The sequence below is a fragment of the Bactrocera latifrons genome, unplaced genomic scaffold (genome assembly GCF_001853355.1).
Source record: "Bactrocera latifrons isolate USDA-ARS-PBARC rearing strain unplaced genomic scaffold, ASM185335v1 scaffold_146, whole genome shotgun sequence".
Classification (NCBI taxonomy): Eukaryota; Metazoa; Arthropoda; class Insecta; order Diptera; family Tephritidae; genus Bactrocera; species Bactrocera latifrons.
The window spans coordinates 435,577-447,678 of NW_017534919.1; the positions used below are offsets into that span (position 1 = coordinate 435,577).

Genomic DNA, 12,102 nt, shown 5'->3' on the forward strand with positions numbered 1-12,102 from the left:
ACAGTGTTTACAATATAATTAAATGATTATTAATATTTTTTTCTTTTTATATTTCAGTGTAACTGTGTGCCTTATTAATGTCAATAATACAAAAAGGTGAGTAATAGTTCATACAAATTCGTTTATTATCACAAATAAAACTAGCAAACATATTCACACAACCAATTATGAATTAACTAGCTGATCCAGCAACAGCATTTGTATATTAAATTCACAATTTCTTGCTATTTAACACATGTTATTTTATTGAAGTGTCAATTAGCTTGAAAAGGCTTAGGTATCTGTGCGTATGTACATATATTCAATCTCTACATTTTTTCGAATACAAAACTGCCACGAATAAAGCGTTAAATAGTGAGAAATTTGTTCTAGAGCAATTCCATAGCAATTAAATAAAAATAATTGCAAATAAATAGAAGCTTTTTGTTAAACGTGTGTTAAAATTTCGATTTCGCAGCTAAAATATTAATTTCTAACACGTTTTAGTTGCTATGATTGCGCTAGGATGTGGCTCATTACACACACCTAAGCCAAAATCAGTTGCGTGTTTACTATGTTTTACTAATTGGTCGCCTTTAATGCTGGTATTTATAGGTTTGCAAACATATGCTTCGAATTGTATATGTGTAAATAAGTGTGTATATTGGGGTCTGCGCTATTTTCAAAGTTAATTTTTTTTTTCAAAATGACGTCAGAATTTTCAATGTAAAAAAGCTTATTATTTTTAATTTAAGCTGTGCTCAAATTATTGCGTTTTGAATGTAATATGTGATTATTAAATATTTTTTTCAAAAAATTCTAATATAAAATATTCCGCTCAAATAAAAAGGTTATATTAATTTTTTTCATAAAATTATTCATTTCGTAGTTATAAGTGGTTAAGGTTAAAGTAAATGATCTGAGCATAGCTCAGTGACCATTCATAGTACAAGTGATTTATATGGTACACTCTATGTTGCTCATACGCCATGGTACTATTGTATCATATATATACTGCATGAAAGCTCAATATATTAGATGCATAACTATGACATATAACTTTTAAAGAATTATTTGTATGAAAAACTCATTGAGTATGTTTTGTAGAGTAGAAAATTTTGTGTTAGAATAAATAATTTATTGCAAAAGATCAAAAAAATCTATGTTAAAGATAAGGAAAATAAAATAAATAAGGGATATTTTAAATTGAAAATCAAGAGCTTTTTATGTTGAATCCTTGTTTTTAGCGCAAAAAGAGATACTTCAGGCGACAATTGTAAAAACAATTAACTTGGCAAATAATAAACAGCCAATGTTTATACATGTGTTTATGTGATATATAGTATTATATTTTTGGATGTGCCTATTGACTTTAGTGGCTACCAATTATAATTTAATGCACGTATTTAATTTCTAAAAATTTTTTAAATTAATAATAAATTTTATGACATCGTAAATAATTTCAAACGTGAATTTGTCATAATTGTTATTTTATTTACATATCTATCACGCATGTAAATATTCCATATTTATGATATAATTATTTTAATGATAAAATCAAAGCAAATTCTACCACCTTACACCGCAATGTGTGAAATGTGTTCTAACGGTGTTTGAAATTTATTACGAAGAAATCTCTAATTGAAATTTAACTTTTAACTGTCAACTACACGCTTACGTTGCGCAGGTTGTAAATTAAACAATGAAATCATAAATTCGCTTGTATATACATATATATATTTATATAAATTTGTTGTTTGCCATTTTCCTTCGATGCAAATAAATAGTTAAATTGTTAACAATTAAAATTTATTGCACTCGCATGTTAATGACGCCGCCATAAGAGCACTAACAGGGCGCTCAATGGGGTTTGCCTTGCCAGCTTAATTCATTCATCACTAGACATTTTCACTTTGTTTTTATTCCTACCTATACATAGTATTTTGTTTTGTTTTACTATCACTTTTATGTTTTTGCTGTTGTTGTATTTTCATTCAGTTTCACTTGTTTTCTCATAAAACTGACAGCCATAAAATTGCTGTGCTGCCAATGGCGCCCAGTGGGTGTGCGCATATTTATTCAAAGTATTTTGTGCGTTAAATATGTTGCAGCAACATTGTCGCTATTATGCTTTGACCTGTTGTGGTGAAAAATAAAAAGCAGTAAAAATTTTTCGCTTCAGTTAACTTGTCGGTTACTTTGTGTTGAAGTTTCGAAAATTCGCTTTATGAAATTTTTTGGTGGCTGTGTGGATAAATATTTTCAACAAAAAATAAACTAGTTTTCCATTTTATTCGAAAGCGGAACAAATTTCAACAAGGAGTGCGTACCATCAGTGGTGGAGTGTACTCTGCTAAACCTGTGAATGCAGGAAGCATGGATTGCAATGGAAAAAGTACTCAAGGAAGAAACCGTTGCTTAATTAAAACTTTAATATACACTTGATACAATGATATGTTGATATCAAAATATTTAGAACTAAACTACCAATATTTTTGTGGTTTGAACAATGCCTCTTTAAACGAAGTCATCACATGTCATTAAAATTATCTTTACCAGGCACAATGTAAACTTTATATTCTAATGGCATAAAGAACAAAAATTTAATATGTCATCACTATACCTATTGTGTGATTACTATTCTGAAAAGCTTGCGAGAAAAAATCACTAGTAGAGCTGTAGAGAGAGATCTGAAATAGCTGAATACGGAACAAACTGTAGAGACCCTAAAAAATTATTCAGTTTAAGAATCTTTAGAGTAGTGGCAGCAACTGTTTTCTTGGGAGAATACCTTCTCGGAAACGGATGTTTAAGGTTTAATTATTTCCAACTTCGAAGTTAGATTGTTTCGATTTGTTTGATGGTTTATTTCGGAAAAACATTTCGTTCTCTCCAAAAAATTTAGTCCACTTAACAAAAGTCGAAGCAGATCTCTCTGAAATAATTGTAATCCTTACGTACTTCTTGCTAACGGAACACTCCGAACAACAAATATTACATAACCTTTGTTATAATAATAATAGTTTGTTTAAAGAAACCCCGTAGAATTTTTGAATTTTCCCAAAATGTGATTTAAATTAATATTCGAACGTTACAAGGGTCGTTTTTCTGCTATAATTTTGAAATTTTGCCAGCAATTTCAGATGTAGAGAAGCGACGTATTTGAATCGTCAATTATTTTTTCGATATAACTAAGGTAGCATGAGAATGGAGTTGATGGGGGGATTTACTGTTTAGAGTTAGGCATAAGGCAGCTTTTTAAGTTGCCAGATCACTGCAGTATTTTTCAAGCTGAGGTCTTTGCTTTTGCGAAAGCGACAGAGCTGACCCTAATGAACCTGCAGGCAACATCTGCGTAGACAGGAAAACAGCAATGAAGGAAGAACGTGTTCAACATTAGAAAACACACGCATTGTCTATACGACAATTTGAATAGAAACATGGCAAATAAAATCAAAAATCGATGGAACGAGCTACCTGGGTGCAAACAGTAGATCGTAAGTGCACAAAATTCCTATTGTCACGTGGTAGAAACGACTGTAGGAACATAATCGGAGTACTAAATACTCATTGTCAACAGGAACAGGCAATGGGAAATCAATGGATCAATCTCACGATACACTGGAGGAGGTATCGACAGTGAGGTCACAGAGGAAAGACAAAATTCGTAGCTGAACTCCACCTGGTACCGCGAAGGATCAAGCCTGGTCTATGCGTGGCTCATTGGACTAGCGCACTAACTTAACTTAATCTAATTAAAATTGCATATTTGAAATCAAAAACAAAGTTATCCACTTGAGTTCAAAACAAGGGAATAATGCTTACGTCATTGAAGTAATATTACTGTTGGCTACCTTCACTACTATTATATCAGTCGTGTACTCTAGTAAAAGCTTAATACTTACGTTGATTATTAACGTGCTCAATTAGAAAATCTGTTGCGTCTGTTTGCGTACTTAATAAATTTCAGCAACAATAATAACTTGGAATGTTTCGAAAGCTAACTAAACAAAGTTCAGCGAAACAATGCAGAAATTGTAACCTTAAAAGCAATACATTGAAATGCGAAAAGTTGGCTGCGAGAAGATGAGGAAAAAAACCAAATAAATTTAGCCAGTGTGTTGAGTGTTTACAATGCAAAGTATGCCGTACAGAAAAATAGAAAATAAAAATGGAAACAATCAAGAAAATAAGCCGGTCGAAATTAAACCAAAATAAATGTGGGAAAAATAAGTAGAATCACGAAAGCAACAACGAAGCGCAGAGTTTGTTTAACAAACTGTTTTCAACACTCCATAAAATAAAATCCGCGAACAAAACGAAAACAACAGCAATAGCAAAAGCCAAACAGCTGCTGCTATTACTGCAGCAATGAGAACAGCCGCAATACGGCATATGAAAACAAAAAGTAAAATATTGACACACACACATGAAAAAAAAATAATAAAAAATACTACACACATTAACAGAATACGAATTTCCGCTGCTAAATATTGTTTTGTTTAAATTTTTTTCATTTTTTGGTTTTCTATATTATAATTTTCTGACTGATTTTTTTTTTTCAAACTCGTGCGCCTCCACAACTTGCCGCAAAACATTCGGAGCATTATTTGTTTTTGCCCTGACCGTCACTGGCCAATAAGTAACAAAACTGAAGCAAACAGGCAGTTTAGAGAGCGCGCGGTTGTTGCAGATTTTGTTGTTTACTTTTGGGTGGCCGGCGACGCCGTCACAGTCGCCGATGCCGACACAATTCGTGTGTTGTTTTTGTAAAATTACGTGCTCCAAAACACAAGCTGAGCACAACGCTGTACCTTGTCCGTAAGCGAGTGAGAGCATTGCTGAGCGCCATTCAACTGGAGAGCGTGTTTTCTGTTTGCCAATTTTGTTTGCAAAGGCAAAGGAAGCTAAGTGAAAAGCTGGGAAAAGGAGGTTTGAAACTAACATCCGGCATAGGGTTACCTGTATAACGGATGGACAGGAAGCAGTTGAGGGGAAATTGAATTTTTAGAAAAAATAAACAAAGCAGAAGCTCAAAATTCATGAAAGAGTTTTACTAGAGAAAAAATTTAAATGAAAAACATTATCGGTCAAAGTACAAAAATATATCGGGCATTTTATATTTAAAAAACCGTCGTAAATAGTATATTGAAAAATAAAATTAAACTTGAAAGCTTCACTGTTTGGTTTATTGGACCTTGCTGCAAGACTATTTAGCATTGAGGCAACAGGTTTTGTTGTTGTGAACAAAAATGTTGCGAATCAGTTGCTTATAGTGCTCACTTTTGACGTTAAGGTTGATATATCCGTCTTTGGTTGTATAAAAGTTTGTGCCAATAATAGCCTTCAGTTTGAGTACCACACCAGACAGTAACTTTTTCTATATACAACAGAGATGGAGAGTCTCTTCAGGATTTCCTTTATACAAAAACGATACTTTTGATTATTTCCATTTACATTACTCTCGCACAAATGATCCGATCACTATCTAGTTCTCCATGCAATCCGTTTTTCTTCCGAAAATCAAATCAAATTCAATACCGTCGAAATTCGCATGTAATTATCCAATAATGAATGCTGGGTCTTGCGAATAGTACGCTCAGTAGGCCGCTTACGATGACCAAAGTTTAGCGAAGGGCCCGAAACACATTCTTTACAAAAGGTGAATTTTCGATCGTTGAAAAATAACATGACAGCTTGAGATGACTGAAGCGTAATCTGTCAAAAAAAGGCTATTGAAAAAAAGAACTCTACTGGAACACCTGTCATTCTCAAGAAACGGATATTTTTGCGCTGTCGTTTTAGGTGTGTCCCCTTAGCTCGACTCCTCAAAACGCGAATTTTTGGAATTTAAGTCCGAACATAGTTATTTACCACAGTAAACTGAACACAACTGTCTTTAATTTGACAACTGGTTTGATAGCTATTCTCTCTAACAAAAAAAGTTTGTGCAAGTATGGTATTGAGCAGATGATTCCTTCCAACGATTCTTTATGTAAATTCGTGTGAAACAACACTTTTTAGCTAAAGATCTCATACTACTACTCTATCTGCGGTTCATTTATGAATCGTGCGTCGCTCGAACGATCGTCTTATTTACATATATTTACTTATTCTCGAATAGTTCTTGGAAACTAAGGCGGTTGGCAACTCTTGCCACGAACACCACTGCAGCTAAAGTTACATAAACGCATTAAAAAGTAGGCAAGTGCGTGTATGCAACAGTTGCTGGCAAAAAAGCTGCTCTACGCAAAGGTGACAAAGGGAATGATTGAGGAGTTTTCTTCGAATGAGAGTGAACGGAAGCGACAAAGGAAGCGAAGGATAATACAAAACTGAAAGCCGAAACCGATTAAGTACGCTTGGTTGGCTGAGTACAAAATAGGTTCACCAAAGCCAAGCCTATAGTACGTACATATGTATGCATAAGAGTATGTTTGTATGGCTTTGTATATTTTGCACTGGCCAAATGAATGCAGGGTCACCGCTGTGTTGTAAGGTGGGAATAGGAAGTGAACTGCACGGCAGTAAAACAATGTTGAGAGCAACAAAATTCACGTACATGCATATAATTACTTACACGAATGAAGTACTGACATATATGTATATGTCTGTATGCATGCTTATTTTCGCCCATATCCATATGTTTGTGAATTTGTAAGCAACTTCTCGGACGTGCAAACAATAAAATGAGTTACGTGCAGTGTGCATTTGTAGCCGATGTTGATGTTGTTATTGTAATTGTTGCGAACAGATAACACCAACTTGGCTTAAGCAGTCAGCAGTGGCGGAAAGTAGTGCGGAAGACGCTAAAGCGAAACAACAATAGCTAATGCGGAGATTGATGTACAAATATGAATAACTGCGAGAACTGGTGGAATAAGTATAGTTTTTGTTGTTGGTAAATTGTATGCAGTTGGTTTGAAGACTATTCGTGCTGGTTTTGTTGTAGTTGCTGTTCTGCACTGCCACAGTTAGTTAATTACCAAGCGCAAGCAAAGTAGACAGTTGGTGGCTGCAAAGTTATGTACATATATATATATATATATATACATTTATTTATGTACATATTTACTGGCTTTTAGCATTAACTGGAATTGATGTTGAGCGCCACAGTGGTGTTCTATGAGAGGGTTTGTGTTATAGTGATTTAAAGTTAGTGTTCTGACAGATAAGATGAGAAGAAATATTATATAACTAACGGTTTTCTGCTCCTATTTTCGAATATATAAATATTGACAAAAAAGTAAATAAAACGCAAAATGTATAATTATTCATAAATATATGTTTTGTCGCCTTCAAAGTTATTCCCACCAGATGGAATACACTTATGCCAACGCTTTTTCCAGCCCTTGAAACACTTGTCATAGACACTTTTACTCCTTCCTTATTTCTTCGATCGACTGAAAACCGGTTCGACAGAGCGATAATTTCATTTTGGGAAACGAGAAAAGATCCCACGAAGCCAAATCTGGTGAATACAGTGGTTCACCGATGTTATTCATTGTGTTCTTGACTTTAAATTCGGTCACAATCGAGGCTCAATGTGATAGTGCATTATTGTCGTGTAAAATCCATGAATTGTTCTTCCACAATTCCAGCTATTTTTTCGGAACCGTCGATATCGGATTAAGCAGCTATACCATGAAAAAAAATACAAAATAAAAAATGTTTACTTTGACGAGATATTTTCACGAAATTCGACAAGGCAGAATAATAACAAATTGTTCATATCGGACCTCTATAGCATATAGCTTTGATAGAAACCGAACGCAAAAAAATTAAGAAGTTGTAGCATGGACTATTTTCCACGGCAGTGGTTGAACGTCCAAAGAAGTTGCTCAGGTCTGAACTGATCGACTTCAAGCTGTTGTATATAAAACTTTATAAAACAAGATATCTGTACGAAATTTTACATGGATTATTATTGCCTAAGGCAACGCTAAAATTTTCTGTCATGTGTCGTACATCCTGACCAATCGAAATCAAGATAAAGATCTTTTTAGACACTTTTATGCTATAAGAAACACACTTGTGAAGGCTTTTATAGCTGCGGTGCATTCAAAGTTTATTTATTCGTGTGTTTTTTTGTTTTTGGAGACGAAGGTTGGTACACTTTGTCACAAAAAAATAGACACAAATATGTCTTTCTTATTATTGGCAAATCTCTCTCTTTAAACAAAGCAGAGGCTAATTTCTTTTTAACCTATAATTAGAGTAATCACTTTCTAATCTAAAGAAGAAGTGGTATTCAATATTTGTTTTTTTTACTTATGATTACTTTGCTTCATTAGGGTCAATGTATGTGTAGCTGTTTAACGGGCTTGTACTGTTTTGGTTGGTCTGTATAATATTTTATTAAAGTCTGCATTAGCTACTTTAAACCTCGATAAGATTCTTGGTCATTATTAATATCCTAAATATGAATGAAGGGCTTCCTTAAATTCCTTATTAAAGCAAAGAAGTGAAGAACCGAGTTAGTTTGTTATTTTTTAAGGAATAAATAATCGAAATATATAAAAAACAAATGTTTTTCAAAAGGGTCCATTCTTTACTCACTGTCTGCACGCTATTCTCTATTCTCAGACACAAGTTGCTGCTTTGTTGTTGGTTGTATGTAGTACCTACTTTGTTGTCATTGTTACCGCACTAACCAAATCTATATATTTTGTTATGTGTAGGTATGTACATACATACAATATGTGCGTAGTTATATTACACTTTAGGCAACGACCGTATTTTGCATATAACATTATCGCTTTGCAACTACAAAGTAAACAATTGTTGTTGGGTATTGGTAATTTTTATTGCCTTTAAATTTTTTCTGCATATTTTAGGATTTCCTTTTAGCTAGCTGTGACCCAACTATGTATATATCACCTGGGTACATTTATAAAATATGCGCAAGCAATAAAGCCGCAAAAGCCGGCAATTCACGGTGCAAAATGCACTTTAACTCAAAGGAAAATCAAAAACAAAAAAAAAAAACAAAGAATATGTATGTGTGCTTTGTATATGCACTTCTGCTTATGTAATATGTATATGCATCCATTTATATGTATGTATGCATGACTTTGTTTGTGTTGGCCATTCATGTGACCCAACTGCCTACCAACTATTGTTCTACCACTGCCTACTCCACACTCAGCTTTGTACATTTCCTATTTGCATGCACCTTCTTCACCAGAACTCCACAATTCTCACTTCCAACAACAATAAAAACAACAACACAACATTTACCAGCAGTTATCCATTGACTTTGTTTTTGCCAGCTTCTGTTTTTGCTATTCTTTTGTGTTTTCCCCCACACCAACGGGCTGTTGGCGCTCTCTCTCGTGCTGTGCGCTCTCAGCACAACTGTCAATAACTGTGCAGTCGACGTCAGCGCTTTATGGGGGTTTATATCAGTGTGTTGCCGCTATAGGCTCCCTTCCATCGCACACACAACAACTTTTATTGGCACTCGCTGTTTGTTGTTGTCGTACGCTTATAGTAATAGCCGCACTGCTTGCTGCTCTGCCGGCTGCTGTCTACCGTCTGCTGCTTGGCCACTCATATCATTTTCGTACATATTTTTGCTGTTTTTAGTCATGTGAACGCATACAAATCGTCGCAGTCGTGTGCGAGAGTAGCGTCTGAGCGTACGAAGATTTTACTCGCCAAAAATATTTGCAATTATTTACCTACAGAAATGACATATTGTTGGCGGCGCGTATTATGACAGCGTGTATGTAAAAAGTGCAGAAAAAACGCAAGAGAATACAAAAATATTATTGGCAACAAGTAAGAAATATTTGCAAATTCATTTTGTAAAAAAAAAATATAATAAAATAAATGTGTGCGAAAATATTTTAAGCGTTTAACAAAGTGTTGTTCAGTGGCCGACCGGAATGTGTGCTCGTGAAAAATAATTCATTAATAATAAAAGTGTGGCAAAAAGGTGCAAAAAATTAGAAAAAAAAAACAACAAAAAATGGTTAAAAATTTTCAAACAAAAAATTTTGCACAAAAATTAAAATAAAATAGCAACATAAACAATACAAAAGATAAATAAAATATTGGTGGAAATAGCAATAGAAAAAGCACAAAATATTATTTGAAACCAATTCCAAAGAAAATTTTGTAAAAAAAAAAACAATACAATAAATTATGATAACAAAAATATATTCAGTATTTATCGAAAAAATAACAACAAAAACATTTATAGAAAGAGAATCAAGAATAAAAACAATATGAAAACTTATCAAAGCAAAACAAACATAATTGTGGAAGTCTTGTCAATTGTCATAGTTATTTACTTCAAGTGTTTGATTAACCGTTTTTTGTCGTTTTCAGCATTGTGACAGTTTCACGTGATTGTCATTAAATCGCGCGTTCGTCTGCACTGCTCGCGCACCTTTGCGGCTTACCTACACATTTGACCGCAAGTAATTTATGGTATTTTATGGTGCGAAAGTGCAAATAAATGTAAAAAAAGCAAAGCCTAAAAAACGAGTAAAAAATTTATAGAAATAGTTGAGAGAGAAAAACAGCAAACTCAACAATAAAGTGTGCGCAATCGACGTTTGATAAGAAAGGCAAGCTGCAATAAATAAAAAAAAAAAAATAATATTAACGGCATAAATCTGCAAAAAACTCGCTTTTTACGCTTACGTGTAACGTAAAGGTAATTAAAAACGGAAACCGTAAATTTTTCGTTGCTCGCGCTTGAAGTGCGGCGAGTGAGTAGTTCTAGTGCTTGTGCTTGTGATTTTGTGGAAATTTTTCTTCTTTTACTTTTATTTTTTACCTTCGCTATTTAACTATCAATTGACAGATCTGCGCTCTGGCTACCTGATAGCGCTGTGTGCTTTACCAAAAAGTCAATCGGCCAGTTAGTCAGTCAATCACCTGCGTACGGCAATCAATTCTTTAGTCACCAGTTTGGTATTTATTTATTTAATGCTGCTGTTGACCTGCGTTGACAAAGTGAAGCCATTGAAGTTATTGTGTAATAGTAGTTTGTGTGCAAAATGTGTACTAGTGTATTAAATAACGTCAAATGCATGAAGAAGTAATAGCAGACGCAGCAATAAAAGTCTTCAGTTGGTAAGCCACATACGCAAAATGTATAGATATTGTATAATGCCTATAGTGTTGTAACCAACTTAAGACCAGCCCAAAAAAATGTTTATGAAGCATTCTAAAACATAACTTATGTATATATGTATAATATAATTGGTGACAATATTTTTGTGCATGGGTAAGGCCGCTAAGGCAATAGTGTTGTGACTGATATAAATAAATTAAAAAAGTACGTTAGATAAAGTTCCTTTTTATTTATAAAAATTATGGGGTTCTCACAAAAATTATGCGTTAATATACTCTTACACACCTTTCTCATGTAATTAGGAACTTGATAAAAGCCATGAAAATAGCACAATATAAATTTATATTTATATAGGGTGGCTTGTATGGATGTCTACCTTTAGAAATCCCAAAATTGTTACTGCAAACATATTTTATAGATATATTTTGAATTCATAAAAAGTTGCCCACAAAAAATTGAGTGACCACAAACAAACGAATGTTTTAGTCTTCATTAACAAAACTTTTTTTTTTTTTTTTTAAATTTTTGCACAATGTAATTTGCTAGTATGTTTAGGGTCATTATCCTGTTGATATACGCATATCTATGGCATATTTCATTAGGCATATGGCAATGTTAACTCATCTAATATTTTGACATATGTCCTTTGATCGATGTTGCCTTCAATTAAGTGAATTGTACCAATACAATTATGTGAAAACAACCCCATACCACGATTTTGACGCCGCCATGTTTTATTTGGATTAGTCAGTCCACAATATCTTTTGCCATTTAGCCACAGGTCAGGAGCCATACTGTTTTGCAAATTGTATGCGGATCTCCACGTGTTTCTTCTTGAGTAGCAGTATTTTTCGTGGACTTCTGGCAAATAATTTTTTTTGCACCAAACGCCTGCGAACAGTGGATGATCCTGGCTGATGCAAAAGTAGCGTATTAGATTGCGATCATCTACAGTGAATGTTTTGCGCTTCCTTCCACGAGTTTTGCTTTTGATATATTTCAAATTTATACATTCGAGAAATTGTACTATTTTT

At 33.8% G+C, this 12,102-nt stretch overlaps 1 protein-coding gene across 8 annotated transcripts in view; it reads left to right on the forward strand.

Moving 5' to 3' along the window:
• Positions 1–12,102, forward strand: part of LOC108965708 (protein phosphatase 1 regulatory subunit 16A) — a 98,016-nt gene that overhangs the window by 25,116 nt on the left and 60,798 nt on the right. For 4 of the 8 annotated variants that reach the window (XM_018928294.1, XM_018928290.1, XM_018928297.1 and 1 more), the window contains one exon: positions 58–96. The gene's annotated coding sequence lies outside the window, so the exon portion shown is untranslated. The other 4 variants (XM_018928293.1, XM_018928292.1, XM_018928295.1 and 1 more) reach the window with 4 other exon arrangements.